The sequence below is a fragment of the Gorilla gorilla genome, chromosome 14 (genome assembly GCF_029281585.2).
Source record: "Gorilla gorilla gorilla isolate KB3781 chromosome 14, NHGRI_mGorGor1-v2.1_pri, whole genome shotgun sequence".
Lineage (NCBI taxonomy): Eukaryota > Metazoa > Chordata > Mammalia > Primates > Hominidae > Gorilla > Gorilla gorilla.
In genome coordinates, this window is record NC_073238.2 from 41,504,254 (window position 1) to 41,521,061 (window position 16,808).

At 42.7% G+C, this 16,808-nt stretch overlaps 2 long non-coding RNA genes across 2 annotated transcripts in view; one reads left to right on the forward strand and one right to left on the reverse strand.

Moving 5' to 3' along the window:
• LOC134756964 (uncharacterized) overlaps positions 1-4,670 on the forward strand; it is a 103,645-nt gene extending 98,975 nt beyond the window's left edge. The window contains exon 4 of the long non-coding RNA XR_010130511.1: positions 4,007-4,670. This is a non-coding gene — a long non-coding RNA (uncharacterized lncRNA). The remainder of the gene's footprint in view (positions 1-4,006) is intronic.
• A 2,983-nt stretch (positions 4,671-7,653) lies between these two features.
• Positions 7,654-16,808, reverse strand: part of LOC134756965 (uncharacterized) — a 64,676-nt gene continuing 55,521 nt past the window's right edge. The window contains exons 6-7 of the long non-coding RNA XR_010130512.1: positions 11,764-11,823; positions 7,654-7,801 (exon numbers count right to left, since the gene is read on the reverse strand). This is a non-coding gene — a long non-coding RNA (uncharacterized lncRNA). The remainder of the gene's footprint in view (positions 7,802-11,763; positions 11,824-16,808) is intronic.

Genomic DNA, 16,808 nt, shown 5'->3' on the forward strand with positions numbered 1-16,808 from the left:
TCTCACTCTGTCACCCAGGCTGGAGTGCACTGGTGCGATCTTGGCTAACTGCAACCTTCACCTCCCAGGTTCAAGCAATTCTCCTGCCTTAGCCTCCCAAGTAGCTGGGATTACAGGAGTGTACCACCACAGCCAGCTAATTTTTGTGTTTTTAGTAGAGATGGGGTTTCACCATGTTGGCCAGGCTGGTCTTGAACTCCAGACCTCAGGTGATCTGCCCACCTCGGCCTCCCAAAGTGCTGGGATTACAGGCGTGAGCCACCATGCCCAGCCAGTTTGTGATTCTGAACAAGCTCTTAACTTTCTCAACTCCAGTTTCCTTATTATACAATGGTGAAGACCCCTACCTCATCATGTTGTTGAAAGGATTAAATATGATATTGTACATAAGTTCTCAGCACCAGACCAAGCCCACAAGGAGATAAAAGGAATGCACGGTTGTTCACCTGGAATCTTCACCTGTTCTTAACAGGACACTTCAGTCAAAATAGCTTGTGATTCCTTGACTCAAGAGGTAATGAATTTCCAACAGCCAAAAGGTGGAAACAACCCGCATGTCCATTGACAGAAGAATAGATAAACAAAATGTAATATAAACGTACAATGGATTATTATTCAGCCTTAACAATAAATGGTATTTCAACACATGCTACAACACGAATAAACCTTGAGGATGTTATGCTAAGTGAAATAAACCAGTCACAAAATGACAAATATTATATGATTCCATACAGTATTCCATGTGTATGAGGTACCTAGAGTAGTCAAATTCATAGAGCCAGAAAGGACAATGGCAGTTGCCAGGGACTTGGGAAAAAGGGCAGGGAGAGTTATGGTTTAATGGGCACAGTTTCAGTTTTCCAAGATGAAAAGAATTCTGGAGATGGATGGATGGTTGCACAACAGTGTAACTGTCCTTAATGCGGCCGGGCATGATGGCTCACGCCTGTAATCCCAGCACTTTGGGAGGACAAGGCAGGCGGATCACCTGAGGTCGGGAGTTCAAGACCAGCCTGACCAACAGGAAGAAACCCCATCTCTACTAAAAACACAAAATTAGCTGGCTGTGGTGGCAGATGCCTGTAATCCTAGCTACTCGGGAGGCTGAGGCAGGAGACTCACTTGAACCCAAGAGGTGGAGGTTGCAGTGATCCGAGATCACGCCACTGCACTCCAGCCTGGGCAACAAGAGCGAAACTCCGTCTCAAAAAAAAAAAAAAAATTCCTTAATGCTACTTAACTGTGCACTTAAAATGGTTACATAATAATAAAGCCTATTATATGAGTCTTCAGAGGAAGATAAGAGGCAGTTTGGTACAGGGGTTAGGAAGTTAAACTTAGGAAAGACCCTGACCCTTTCAGTTTGTCAGTTACTTCTTAAATCAGAGGTCAGTGTCTTGTAACAGTGTTGCATAAACACCAAAGCACAGTCAAAATTCAGGCTGACTATCCCTTATCCGAAATGCTTGGGACCAGGAGTGTCCTGGGTTTATGATTTTTTTCAGATTTGGGAATATTTGCATTATACTCACCGGTTGAGCATCCTAAACCTGAAAATCCCAAACCTGACATGCTCTGTGATCATTTCCTTTGAATGTCATGTCAACACTCAAAAAGTTTTGGATTTTGGAGCATTTTAATTTTCAGATTTTCTGATTAGGGACACTCAACCTGCAGTAGGCATCTTTAATAGATTTTTTGCAGCGTGTTTCCTAAATCACATTGCTAAGTGTTGTTATTCTTTTAAAATCTAAGCCCATCACACAAGAGCATGAAGTTAATATGTCCAAGCATGCTCCCTGGAAGCACTGATTGTCATAGTGAATGGTTAAATAAATGTCAATGCATCCACACAACTGAATATTATTCAAGCCTTCAAAAGATTAAGACAGGGCCAGGCTCGGTGGCTCACACCTATAATCCTAACACTTTGGGAGGCCTAGGCAGGAGGATCACTTGAGCCCAGGAGTTCCAGACCAGCTGGGTAACATAGTGAGAAACCCATCTCTAAGAAAAATAAAAATTACCCAGTCGTGGTGGCACACGCCTGTAGTCCCAGCTACTTGGGAAGCTGAGGAAGGAGGTTCACTTGAGCCCAGAAGGTCAAGTGAACAGTGATCACACCACTGCACTCTAGGTGGGGTGACTGGCACGTCTCTATCTCAAAAAAAAAAAAAAAATTAAGACAAGGGTGTATGTGTCCTTGCCCAAAAACATATCCACAATCTATTATTAAGTTAAAAAGAAAGAACAAATTTCAAGATAAGATGTAAGAGAATAGGTATAATTTTATACCTAATATTTAGAAGATTATAAATTTAACTTGTGATTAATTCTGGGAAGTAGAGTTATAGAGGCTTTCCCTTTCTTCTTTGTGTACTTCATTTTTATTTAACATTTCATATTGAAAATGTATTACTTTCATAATAAAAATAAAATAAAAAGAGTGTTTCAAGGTTATAAGCCCGGTAGCTTCTTGCTCTCTTTTCACATTGATAGAGTTGCCATTGATCTGATGGGAACTGGATGACATGGAAGCATTGTGAGGTTCTGTCTTTGCTCTTTAAGCCATCCACTGTGTTACAGGCATAACCAGGCCTTTGGAAATCATGTTGGCACCGCCCTGAGGTCCATTCATAACACTGCCATGAGCCCCCTCGCAAAATGATGAAGTATGGTCTAAATGAAGTGTCTCTTTGGAGGAATCTAGTCTTGGTTCTCCCACTTACCATCACTAGTGCCCTACTTAAAAATTTTCCAAGATGTAGTGTGTAAAGAGTGTTGTAAGACTGTTACATAAATTAGTGAAAACTCCCACATAAATTTCTTTGCTGGTGTATATACCCAAAGCCTTAGAGAAAGGACAGCTGAGATAGGACAGCACAGAGTGGGTCCAGAGACAAGTCCTCAGTCATCAGACCTGAAGCTCAATTTTTCTATCAAGGAACACATTTGGTGCAAGGGAGACAGACTTACTCAAACAAAAACAAACAAAACAACAACAACAAAAACCTCACAAGGACCTATTAGGATGGCTCTCTCTATATATATGAAACTAACAAGCATTAGCAAAGATGTAGATAAATGTAGAGAAATTGCAACCATTTTCTCTACAATGTGGGGAAATTGCTGGTAGGAATATACAATGGTGCAGCCAATGGTAAAAATAAAAACAGTATGGCAGTTCTTAAGAAAGCATAAAATTACCATATGATTCTGCAATTCCACGTCTGGGTATATATCCAAAAGCAGTGAATCCAGGCAATCCAACAGATGTTTGCACACTCGTGTTCATAGTAGCATTATTCACAATAGTCGAAAGGTGGAAGCACCCAAGTGTCCAATGATGCATGAATGAATAAACCTAAAATGTGGTACACACATATATATGGAATATTACTCAGCCATAAAAAGGAATGAAGGCTGGGTGCAGTGGCCTATGCCTGTAGTCCTAGCTACTCAGGAGGCTGCTTGAGGTCAGGAAGTTGAGGCCAGCCTGGGCAACATAACAAGACCTATCTTTGAAAAAAAACAAAAGAAGAAAAAAAAAGAAGTAAAATTGTGATACATGCTATGACGTGGATGAACATGGAGAACATTTTGTTAAGTGAAATAAACCAGACACAAAAGGACTAATGTATGATTTCACTTATATTAATATGAGATAGCTGGAATAGTCAAATTCATAAAAATAAAAAGTGATACAGAGATTATCAGAGAGGGAATAAGGGGGGGATAAGGGGAAGTTACTGTTTAATGGGTACAGCGTTTCTGTTGGGGATGATGAAAAAGTTGGGGTATAAATAATGGTGATAGATGCACCGCCTTGTGGATGTATTTAAAGCCGCTGAATTATATGTTGACAGATGGCTAAAATGATAAATATGTGATTTTATCACAATCAAAAACTGAGAATCTAAAAAAAAAAAAAAAACCCTCACAAGGGACTTGAGGACAAAACAGAATGCCAATTTGTTAATTTACACTGATTTCCTTCCTCCTCCAGGTCCCCAGAGCACCATCACTTCCAAGACTGTGACCTGCTTACAGATCCACTCCTCTGCCCCCACAGTCCACATGTCCACCCTGGGGGCCATGGCTTATTGATTCTTCCATGTATCAGCCCAGGAATCCCCTGCTGCCTTCTGAATAAAGGGTGCAAATACACGAAGCCTGCTCGCGAATCAACATAAAACCTGGCTTCCGATACCGCTTCCCTGCCCGTCTGCTTCCACACTTTTCACTCACGGACTTTCCTGCTCCCCCAGGCACCTTGTCTCCTTTTCCATCTGTGCTGACCCTTTGGCTTAGTGACTCAGCTTTTGGACTGGCCACTTCGCTGGGCCCTTGGTCCCTGCAAAACTGAGTTTCCTGTATCTGTGCTCTGTCAACTCTGAGTCAGCCAAACAGCTGAGGTCATTCTCTACTTGTCACCACCGATGGGGACGGAGAGCCAACACCACCAGTCAGTCACCCAAGCTGGAAATTTAAGCATCATCATTTCTTCTTTTCCTTCCCAGCCCTCCCATCGCCGCTTGCAGGCCAGTGAGTTCCACCCCAGGAATGTTCCACCCCAGTGTATATATTTTCTTCTGAAGTCCCATCCCCATACTGCTTGAGATCGGGGCTCATAATTCCCCCAATAAACCACTGTCCAGCCTCCTGCCTCACCTCTAGCCTCTAGTCTGTGCCTCCAGTTCTTTACACCCTGCCACAGTGACTGCCAGTCTGGTCCCAGTGCTGCCCTGCGGAGAAACCTCCACAGGTTCCCACTGCCAGGGGACCAAGTTGAAGCTCTTTGCGAGAACTGCGCCCTCTCACTATGGCCAGCCCACCACTCCAGCTCAGCCCTCCTCCCACAGGCCACACTTGTTCAACACGCTGAACCTTTGCCTTTCCCAAGGGCTTCCACCATCCTTTAAATCTGCCCACATTGCTTCTTCTGCCAAGAGTGACCATGTGGTCTGGTTTGCCCAGAACAATCTGTTTACGCCTATTTTCTGGTGTAATTATTAATTAACCACCCTCCCTCTCCACCCGCCCAAGTGTCCTGGTTTGAACAAGTTACATGGTCAGATTACATTTGCCTTAATTCTTCACCTGGCAAATTTCTGCTCATCCTCCAAGATCTGCTTCAATGTCAGAAGCTCTGGGAAGCTTGGCCCAAGTGCTGACCTCTCCTTCAGGACTACCTCAGCCTGTTATGTATGACTTCATGATGGTGTTTACCAGCATGCACTGTTATGCAATCGTTTACATGTCTAGTCATCCCTACTAGACTTTTGGAGTCTTACATATGCTCAATTAATGTTTGCTGAGGAGGAATGAAAAATGAATCCATTAAATAGTTACTAAGTAAGGGCCAGGTGCAGTGGCTTACGCCTATAATCCCAGAATTTTGGGAGGCCGAGGCAGGCAGGTCACTTGAGCTCAGGAGTTCGAGACCAGCCTGGCCAACATGGCAAAACTTCACCTCTACTAAAAATACAAACATTAGCTGGGTGTGGTGGCTTGTGCCTGTAGTCCCAGCTACTAGGGAGGCTGAGTCAGGAGAATCACTTGAGCCCAGGAAGCAGAGGTTGCAGTGAGCCAAGCTCGTGCCACTGCACTCCAGCCTGCGTGACAGAGCAAAACTGTCTCCAAAAAAAAAAAAAAATTACTAAGTAAAAACTATGGCTAGGCATGGTAGCTCACACCTGCAATCCCAGCACTTTGGGAGGCCGAGGTGGGCAGATCGCCTGAGATCAGGAATTCAAGACCAGCCTGACCAGTATGGTGAAACCCTATCTCTACTAAAAATACAAAAATTAGCCAGGTGTGGTGGCTTGTGCCTGTAGTCCCTGTTACTTGGGAGGCTGAGACAAGAGAATCGCTTGAACCCGGGAGATGGAGGTTGCAGTGAGCCGAGATTGTGCCACTACACTCCAGCCTGAGCAACAGAACAAGACTCCATCTCAAAAAAAAAAAGGACTATGTGCCAGGCACTGTTCTAGGTTCTTGGCAAAACAGATAGACATCCACTCCCTCTTGGAGTTTCCATTTAAGTAGGGGAAAGAGACAGAAGTTAATTTCTGAATGATTCACTGTTGAGGGTACAGGTCGAGGATTTCCTTTGATTAAGCAGTCTTGCTCCTGGAGCTGGGGCTAGGACTCAGCTCCCCATAAGCCACAAGGCTATGTGAGGGAAGAGGGCCCCATCCTGGCCAAACAAGCATTCTGAGAGTAGGGAAGAAGCATGGGGCCAGGCAATGTGGCTTGTGCCTGTAATCACACAGCTTTGGGAGGCAAAGCTGGAGGATCCCTGGAGTCCAGGAGTTCGAGACCGGCCTGGGCAATGTAGCAAGACTCCATCCCTAGAAGGAATTTTAAAAATTAGCCAGGTGTGGTGGCGTGCCTGGAGTCCCAGCTACTCCAGAGGCTGAGGCAATAGGATCACTTGTTTACAGTTGTATATGCTCAACACCAGTGAACCTTGTCATGAAAACCCCTCCACCATTGCTGCTACCTAACTTTTGCTTTAAGCAACACAGATTTTTAGCTATCATGAAATCAAATCAGTAGAAAGTATACCCAGAGAGATTGCTATCCTTTAAATATTAAAAATTAAAACAAAAATCAGGCCAGGCATTGTGACTCACGCCTGTAATCCCAGCAGTTTGGGATGCCAAGGCGGGCAGATCACCTGAGGTCAGGAGTTTGAGACTAGACTGGCCAACATGGCAAAACCCCATTTCTACTAAAAATACAAAAAAAAAAAAAATTAGCTGGGGCTGGGCACAGTGGTTCATGCCTGGCCTGTAATCCCAGCACTTTGGGAGGTCAAGGTGGATGGATATAGTGAAACCCCATCTCTACTAAAAATACAAAAATTAGCTGGGCGTGGTGGTGCACGCCTGTAATCCCAGCTCCTTGGGAGGCTGAGGCAGAGAATCGCTTGAACCTGGGAGGCAGAGGTTGCAGTGAGCTGAGATCACGTCACTGGACTCCAGCCTGGGCAACAGAGCGAGACTCCATCTCGAAAAAAATTAGCTGGGCGTGGTGGTGCACGCCTGTAATCCCTGCTGCTCGGGGGGCTGAGGCAGGAGAATTGCTTGAACCTGGGAGGCAGAGGTTGCAGTGAGCCAAGATTGTGCCACTGCACTCCAGCCTGGGCAACAGAATGAGACTATGCCTCAAAAGAATTAAAAAAATAAAAAATAAAAACAGCAATCTAGAGAAAGGAGAATGGCAGTAGGGTCTGTTCTTTGGAGATAGTTTTGACAGAAACAAGACATCCAGGAACACTAATCTCATTGCTAGATTGCTTTAGGATTAAACCCTGCCCTGAAAAGCCCTAAATACCTTCCTCCTGGGTATATTATTAAGTCATCTGAGAAAGTCTCAAGCCTATAACCAAAAGCACTCAAAGAAAATTTCTTCTTCTCACCCTTCATTTTTACCTTGAGAGATGATAGAGTAGCAAGTTTATGGACGAGAATATCAACTGGGCATTTTAATGGAAACTGGGCCAGAAAAAGATGGAATAATTCTTTTGTGCTCTTTCCTTTTAATGCTTGAGTCAAAGTAACCCATCTGGTTTTCTTCAATACTGGGTTCTGCGTTAGTGCTCCAGGGAGGCAGAACCCGCTCCATGGAAGTGATTCATTACCTGTGTTAACTTGAAGGGTGTCGCTCTTCATCTGCCTTCTCTTGTTCCATGGCACCACTGTAATTTAAATAATCTGCCTGCTTCCAGTACTGCAGCAGAGTTCTTCCTTCTGCTTCTTTCCTTTTTTCTTTCTCTTCTTTTCCTTTTTTTAACCTTTTATTATGGAAATTATCGAACATAAAAAAATTCGAATTGTAAAATGAACCTAATCTATACATCATCCAGCTTTTCTACATAAAATTTATATATAGTAAAATGCATGCAAATAAATAAATAAATAGGCTGGGTGCAGTGACTCACACCTGTAATCCCAGCACTTTGGAAGGCCAAAGCAAGTAGATCACTTGAGGTCAGGAGTTTGAGACCAGCCTGGCCAATGTGGTGAAACCCTGTCTTTACTAAAAACATAAAAATTAGCCAGTGTGGTGGTGTGCACCTGTAGTCCCTGCTACTTGTGAGGCTGAGACAGGAGAATCGCGTGAACCAGGGAGGCGGAGGTTGCAGTGAGCCGAAATTGCACCACTGCACTCCAGCCTGGGCGACAGAGCGAGATTATGTCTCAAAAGAATTAAATAATAAAATAAATAAAAAGGTCGGGCATGGTGGCTCACGCCTGTAATCCCAGCACTTTGGGAGGCCAAGGTGGGCAGATCACTTGAGGCCAGGAGTTCGAGACCAGCCTGGCCAACATAGAAACCCCATCTCTACTAAAAGTACAAAAATTAGCCAGGTGTGCTAGCAAGCGCCTGTAGTCCTAGCTACTCAGGAAGCTGAGGCAGAAGAATTGCTTGAACCCTGGAGGCAGAGGCTGCAGTGAGCCAAGATTGCGCCACTGTACTCCAGCCTGAGTAACAAAGCAAGACTTTGCCTCAAAAAAAAAAAAAAGCAAAAAGCATGGATTTTTTGATAAATCTATATACCTGTTTAACTGTCATCCCCAATCAACACACAGAACATTTCCATCACCCCAGAAAGTTCCTTTGCCATCCCCCAGGTTTATCAGTTTTCAATACCTAGTCATGCTTGTTTCATCTAGACCAATACCCCACAATCCCCAGAATGATTTAGAAGCAAATTTATACATCAGATCATTTTCTCTGTAAATATTTTATTATGTTTCTCTGAAAGATAACCAAAATATTTTTATCACACTGAAATGAACAATATTTTTCCCACATTATTAAATATCCAGTCCCTGTGCACATTTCCCCAATTCTCTTTTAATAGATTTGTAATTGATTTATTCACCTTTGATCTATCTATTGATTTTGAAATCATTCCAGATTAACATTTCCATCCACCAACATGATCATGATTATCTTTTTTCTTTCTTTCGTTTTTTTAGATGGTGTCTTTTTTTTTTTTTTTTTTTTTTTTTTTTTTTTGAGATGGAGTCTCACTTTGTCACCCAGGCTGGAGTGCGGTGGTGTGATTTCAGCTCACTACAATCTCTGCCTCCTGGGTTCAAGCAATTCACATGCCTCAGCCTCCTCAGTAGGTGGGATTATAGGTGTGTGCCACCATGCCTAGCTAATTTTTTTTGTATTTTTAGTAGAGATGGGGTTTCACCACGTTGGCCAGGATGGTCTCAAACTCCTGAGCTCAGGTGATCCACCCGCCTCAGCCTCCCAAAGTGCTAGGATTACAGGCATGAGCCACCGTGCCCAGCCACCACCATCATGATTATCTATTAATTGAGTACTTTTTAGTCTAGCCCAACTATAACTCAATATAGCTGTCCAATTTAAATTTCCAATATTGCTATTCATATGGCTTATCCTTCCACAAGAGTACTAGCTTTCGTATGAATAAACCTTGTTTCTCTGCCCCTGAGAATTTGATTATGCTGTCTCTTATCTCTACCCTGCCCTCAAACATTCATTAAATAAATATTTGTGCAACACCTACTAGGTGTCAGGGCCAACGCTAGTTTCTGGGCAATCAGTAGTGAACAAGACACACATGGTTCTTGCCCCGGGAAGGTTATGATACCCTCCCCTCTCTACCTGGTGGAATCCATTTACTTTAAGATAAAGTTCAAATGTCACCTCCTCTGCCAAGTCAGCCTGATCTCTTCAGGCAGAAATCAGGCTTCTATAGTATTCTCTCATTCTTTTAAGATTCCTGCTTCACTTCATTTGCACTACTCCTAGAAAACATACCACATGGCCAGGCACGGTGGCTCATACCTATAATCCCAGCACTTTTGGAGGCCAAGGCGTGTGGATTGCTTGAGCCCAGGAGTTAAAAACCAGCCCTGGCAGCATAGTGAGACCCTTCTCTACAAACAAACAGAAAAAAAAAAAAGAAAGAAAGAAAACATACCACAGAAGGAATTTGAACATAAGATCTGTAAAGAGACTTACTTCAAATTTGTGGTACCCTCAACAGCTAATGGAAACAGTGAATGAATGAATGAATATATAAGAGCAGTTATTAAAGAAAAAAACTACCCATCAGCTGCCAAACTTGACACAACAGTTTGAAAAAACATGTATTTGAAAATTCTCAAGTTGGTATAGGTGATTGCAATGCCCTGAGGAGATCTGGGGAGAAAAGCCCATTTATAAAGCAATTGGGAATTGGGCTGTAGATTAAAAAGGACATACCTTGAGGTAGTTTTCTCCTTTTAGTTATCTTGTTCCATTATGGCATATTTCTGAACTTGGCACAGGGAATTAAAAAACCAATTTTTTGTAGTCAGAAATTCTTAAAAGTATTTCTGTGCTCTTATAAAAATTTGAAAATATAAAAAGAACAAAGAATCAGCCATAATTCACCACTCAGACAAAATCACTGTGACTATTTTGGCATATTTCCTTCCTGTCTTTTTTCTCTGCATATAGAAAACTGGAGAGCTGGATTTTTCAGTGGCGCTGAGCATGAGTGGACCTACACAAGAATGTTTTGTTTTCCATATTAAGGTCATGTGGTGTTTGCCTGCTCTCTGGCCTACCTTTCCCCACTAATGACCTCTCTCTTTTCTTTTTTTCCTATTTTGTTCTAGCCCTTCCCTCACTAAACCTAGAGTTCTGGTCTTGTTACCATAATGTGAGTCTTCACTCAGATCTCTGGTTCCAACGTCATGTCCCTGACTGGGATACTGACCCTGTCACCTTAAATCCCTTCACCTCACCTACTTGGCTCTGAAACCAAGTTCACAGACCAGGCCAGACCTGATCTGTAATCTTTATTATATTTTTTCTTTGTTCCCCATAGCATTAAAAAGCTTTTGTAAATAGAATTATTATTATTATTATTATTTTGAGATGGAACCTTGCTCTGTCACCCAGGCTGGAGTGCAGTGGCGTGATCTCAGCTCACTGCAAGCTTCATCTCCTGGGTTGACGCCATTCTCCTGCCTCAGCCTCCGGAGTAGCTGGAACTACATGTGCCCACCACCACGCCCGGCTAATTTTTTTGTATTTTTAGTAGAGATGGGGTTTCACCGTGTTAGCTAGGACAGTCTTGATCTCCTGACCTCGTGATCCACCCGCCTCGGCCTCCCAAAGTGCTGGGATTACAGGCATGAGCCACCACGCCCGGTCTTTTTTTTTTTTTTTTTTTAAATGGAGTCTCCCTCTGTCGCCAAGGCTGGAGTGCAGTGGTATGATCAAGATCACTGAAACCTCTGCCTCCCAGGTTCAAGTGATTCTCCTACCTGAGCTTCCCAAGTAGTTAGGATTAAAGGCATGCGCCACCAAGCCCAGCTAATTTTTGTATTTTTAGTAGAGATGGAGTTTCACCATGTTGGCCAGGCTGGTCTCAAACTCGACCTCAGGTGATCTACCCGCCTCAGCCTCCCAAAGTGCTGGGATGATAGGTGTGAGCCACCGCACCCAGCCTGTAAATAGAAATTGAATGGCTGCATATTATTCTTTTATGTTTGACCATAATTATCTTATCCATTCTAATATTGACCTTATGTTACTTTTAATTTGTCATTATTATAAATAGCATTGTGATGAATATGTTTGCAATTAAATCTTTAACTGTATATCAGATTATTTTCTTCAGTCAGATAACTACAAATAAAAGCATTGACATAAAATATGGCATTAAAATATTTAATACATATTGTTAAATTGACTTCTGGAGAGAGCATACAAACTTACACTCCCGCTGGAGAGTAGAGTGTGTCCGTTTTGTTGCATTGTTGCCAATATTGTGTATTACTGTAAAAAAAGGGAACAAAAGGGAATTTAGGAATAGAAAGGAGCTTTCTCGATGTGATCAACAGTATCTATGAAAAATGTACAACTAGCAACATACTTCATGGTGACAGACCAATGCTCTTCCCCAAGATCAAGAGCAAAGAAGGATGTCCACTAATATCACTTCTATCAGACGGTGTATTATTTTTAAATATTTGCTCATATGAGCTATTTAAAACCACTCTGCATTTCAAATTGTATTTCTTTGCTTGGTTGCAACAGGAACCTTTCTTATGTTTATTAGCAATTGCCTTTCCTTTTTTGTGAATTATGTATCTGTCATCTTTGCCCAGGCTTCTGTTTTGCTTTTTTGTTTTTTTTTTTTCCGAAATGGAGTCTTGCTCTGTCGCCAGGCTGGAGTGCAGTGGTGCTATCTCGTCTCACTGCAAACTCCACCTCCTGGGTTCAAGCGATTCTCCTGCCTCAGCCTCCCGAGTAACTGGGACTACAGGCACCTGCCACCACACCCAGCTAATTTTTGTATTTTTCATAGAGATGGGGTTTCACCATGTTGGCCAGGATGGTCTTGATCTCTTGACCTCATGATCTGCCTGCCTCGGCCTCCCAAAGTGCTGGGATTGCAGGCGTAGCCACTGCACCTGGCCCAGGCTTCTGTTTTTGTCCTAGGGCTTTTTAAGTTCTGTTGAGTTCTCTATATTTTCATCTTAAATATTTCCATGAATTTGTAGTATGCTTTTTCTTTTTTGTATGCCATATTTTTGTCATAGAGTTTTTTGTGTGTATGTGATCAAAATCAGTTTGTTTCTAAGTTGTTTTTATGCTTAACTATGTCTTCTTATAGTACTTCAAAGTACTGCAGAAACTATACTGCTTCCATATTCAAGAACTAGTTGAGTAGTTCATAGCCTATTATTTGGATAACCAATTTTCCTAGGAAAAGCAGTTCTTATATCCTGCAACTGGTGTTGTTTGTATTATTATAATGCATCAACAAGAAAAAAAAGTGTCAGAGAATCTAATTTAGAATACTGGTTCAAAATCATAACATGTAGGATTCATTCTAGGTTCTGAGTCATGTTTTCATCTGCAAGACTCAGAAGAAAGGTGAGGTTGATATTCAAGAATTATACAGAGGCAACCTACAGAATGGCCTTTGTCCGATTTATGACAGAATTTTACAGGAAACGGTAGCCTAATTTGCATCAGATGTTCACCATGCTTTCATAATTGTTTGATATGGAAATGGAAACTTGTCTTCTCGCATTCCAGAATAGCTAAAAAGTAGGGAGGACAAATAAGAACTGCTGTTTTCATGTGTCATTAATCAACTGTTTATTAAATATATGTTGTTTTTTGTATTTTTAGTAGAGACGGGGTTTCTCCATGTTAGCCAGGCTGGTCTCCAACTCCTGAGCTCAGGCAATCTGCCCACCTTGGCCTCCCAAAGTGCTAGGATTACAGTCATGAGCCACTGTGCCCAGTCCTGTTTATTAATTATATTGAGTATCGAATTTTCTAAAGGCTTTAGTCTAGAAAGGAATATATATATATATATATATATATATATATATATATATATATATAATTTTTTTTTTTTGAGACAGGGTCTCTCTCTGTCACCCACGCTAGAATGCAGTGGCGCAGCCTCGACTCACTGCAGCTTCAACCTCTGGGGCTGGAACAGTCCTCCTATCTCAGCCTCTCAAGTAGCTGGGACCACTAGCATGTGCCACCATGCTCAGCTAATTTTTGTTTATTTTTGTAGAGAGGGAGTCTGATATGGTTTGGCTGTGTCCCCACCCAACTCTCATCTTGAATTCCCTCATGTTGTGGGAGGGACCCTGTGGGAGGTAATTGAATCATGGAAGCAGGTCTTTCCCATGCTGTTCTTGTGACAGTGAATAAGTCCCATGAGATCTGATGGTTTTATAAAGGTGAGTTTCCCTGCACAAGCCGTCTCTTTGCCTGCCACATAAGATGTGACTTCCTCCTCCTTGCCTTCAGCCATGATTGTGAGGCTTCCCCAGCCACATGGAACTGTGAGTTCTCCATTAAACCACTTTCCTTGGTAAATTTCCAGTCTCCAGTATGTCTTTATCAGCAGCATGGAAACAGACTAATACAGGGTCTCACTATGCTGCCCAAGCTGGTCTCAAACTCCTGGGCTCAAGAGATGTGCCTGCCTCGGCCTCCCAAAGTGCTTGGATTACAGGTTTGAGCCACTTCTCCTGGCCTGTGATACATTTTAAAAAAATTTTAGTCAGTTTATAAAAGTAACAGTTAAAAAAATATTTTAATTATTTGACTTTACTTGTAGCTTAGCTCATCTCTAATTATTTCCAGGTACTAGCCTGGAGCTGAGAGATGACCTTATTTTTATACCTCATATTCTTTTGTCTCATAATGAGTTTGAATATGAGTCAATAAGACAAGATGTACCTCAGTGTCACCACTTTCCAGAAGTAGTATCATTTATACACAATGAGTAAGATTTTTATGATACCAAAAAATTCTCAACATAAAACAACAGGAAAGTCCATATGAAACAATTTAGGAAAAATATTAGACAAAAGTACAAAAAAGAGTCCTGGATTACTGAATTTCAAAAGGAAGTCATCTGGCCTGGCATGGTGGCTCATGCCTGTAACACCAGCACTTCGGGAGGCCAAGGTGGGTGGATCACTTGAGGTCAGGAGTTTGAGACCAGCCTGACCAACATGATGAAACCCCATCTCTACTAAAAATACAAAAATTAGCCAGGTGTGGTGGCATGTGCCTGTAATCCCAGGTACTTGGGAGGCTGAGGCAGGAGAGTTGTTTGAACCTGGGAGGCGGAGGTTGAGCCTGGGAGCTGGAGGCAGGAGGGAACCCAGGAGGCGGTGAGCCGAGATCACACACTGCACTCCAGCCTGGGCAAAAGAGTGAGACTGTCAAAAAAAAAAAAAAATAGAAGTCCCCTACCAATCACCATTTCAAAATCAATGAAGAGAAAAGGGAACTGCAGAAGCCAGCAGCACTGAAAGGTGCCCGGGACAAGGCAAGGCTGCAGCACGATTCAAGCCCTTCGCCACTTCACCGACGTCACTCTCCCTACACTCAGGACTGGGCAGCCTTTCTAGAATCTGCTTTCTGTACAATGCAGTACCTGCACATAGCAGGGACTCAAGAGAGGTTCTATTATTAACACCTTTTCGGTAGGTTCTTGGGGAATAGAGTCAGTTTTCAAAGAGTTCCACAGTGTGGCACTCAAGACAGGGGGCTCTGGAGCCAGGCCGCCCAGATGCAAATCCTGGGTCTGCTATTTACCATCTCTGTGACCTCGAACATGTTACTTAACCTCTGAGTGTTGGTATACGCTCATTTAAAACGGAAATAATAATAGTTTCATAGGTTTATGTCAAGATTGAATGAGACAAGACATAAAAAGTACCTGGTATACAATAAGCATGTGGTATACCTGAGCTAGTCACACACAGAGGAAAGTAAATTACCACCAGCTAGACATTTTCAATCTATAATAGCCTGTGCAAGTAAAACAAAGCAAAAAATAGAAACACTCTCTAAGGGCCATTGAATCAGTTAGGATTAGGTTTAGCTACATGAAATAAACAAATAACCATCCCACCTCATGCCCACACACTCAGACACACACACACAAAAACCCCAGCAGTTTAGAAATACAGAAATTAGTTTCTCTCACACATAAAATAAGCCGGAAAGTAGGCAGCCCAGGAATGCACAATCACCTGGATTCAGGCTCCTTTCTCCCTCCTGCTCTGTCGGCTTCCTAGTCCTGGAAGGCTTGGCTCCTACCATCTCATCTCCTTTTCCAAGCAGTGAGGAGGAGGAAGGTGCAAAAATGAACCTACACCTTACCATTTAAAAACACTTCACAGACTGGCCTTTGTGGCTCACCCCTATAATTCCAGCACTTTGGGAGGCTGAGGCAGGAGAATTGATTGAGCCCGGGAGTTACTGAGACCAGGATGGGCAATGTAGGGAGACTCTGTGTCTATGAAAATTTTAAAAATTAGTTGGGCATGATGGCTGACAACTGTGGTCCCAGCTACTCAGGAGGCTGAGGCGGGAGGATCACTTGATCCCAGGAGGTTGAGGCTGCAGTGAGCTTTGATGGCACCACTGCACTCCAGCTTGAGCAGTAAAAGCAAGATTCTGTCTCCAAAATAAAGAAATAAATAAAAATATTTATCAGCTATTACATCCAACATTTCCATTAACATCCCATTGGCCAAAATTTGGTCTCACAGTCTTGTCTAGCAATCAGGAGGCTAGGAAATAGTCTTTATTCTGGGTGGGCGTGTGCCTAGCTAATAACTGGGGGTTCTAGCACAAACAAAGGAGAGAATGGATATTAGAGAGGAAAGGAGCATTCCATTCCCCAGCCGGGTGGATAACAAACTGGCTCTGAGCAAGAAACATAATGAAAATATTCAAACACAGGGAAGGCTGCCCCAAGATTGACTTATTTGTTTATTTATTTGTTAGGGCATAATTGCCAATGGTTTACTTATTGTGTCTTATAGAATCATAAGCTAGATTATGTCCTCAGCCCTCCTGGAAATGCTTGGCAGAGTGTGCGTCCCATTCAACCTCCACAGCGTAAAGGAAAGGGAAAGCACTTGGGGAGATTTCAAAGAAAAGCCACCAGGATGACTAATAGCTCAAAACAATAAGACCTAGGACGCACTGTTAAGGAATGAGTCAGCCAGGGAAAGAGATGGCTAGAGGGTGACTAAATAATGATCCCTTGCTATACAAAGGTCTCTGCACGGAGGAGGAGGGAGTGAGAAAAGGAGAAGAAGGAGGAAGATGACCAGGAGTATGGTCATCTCCACTAGGGGTTGAACGGAAGGAAACGGGAGCAGGAGTGACTTAAAGATACCTGAAAGGACAAATGTGCTGAAGGGGATGCTTGTCAAAATACAGGAGATGGTATAAACATATAGCACGTGGGGATTATACAT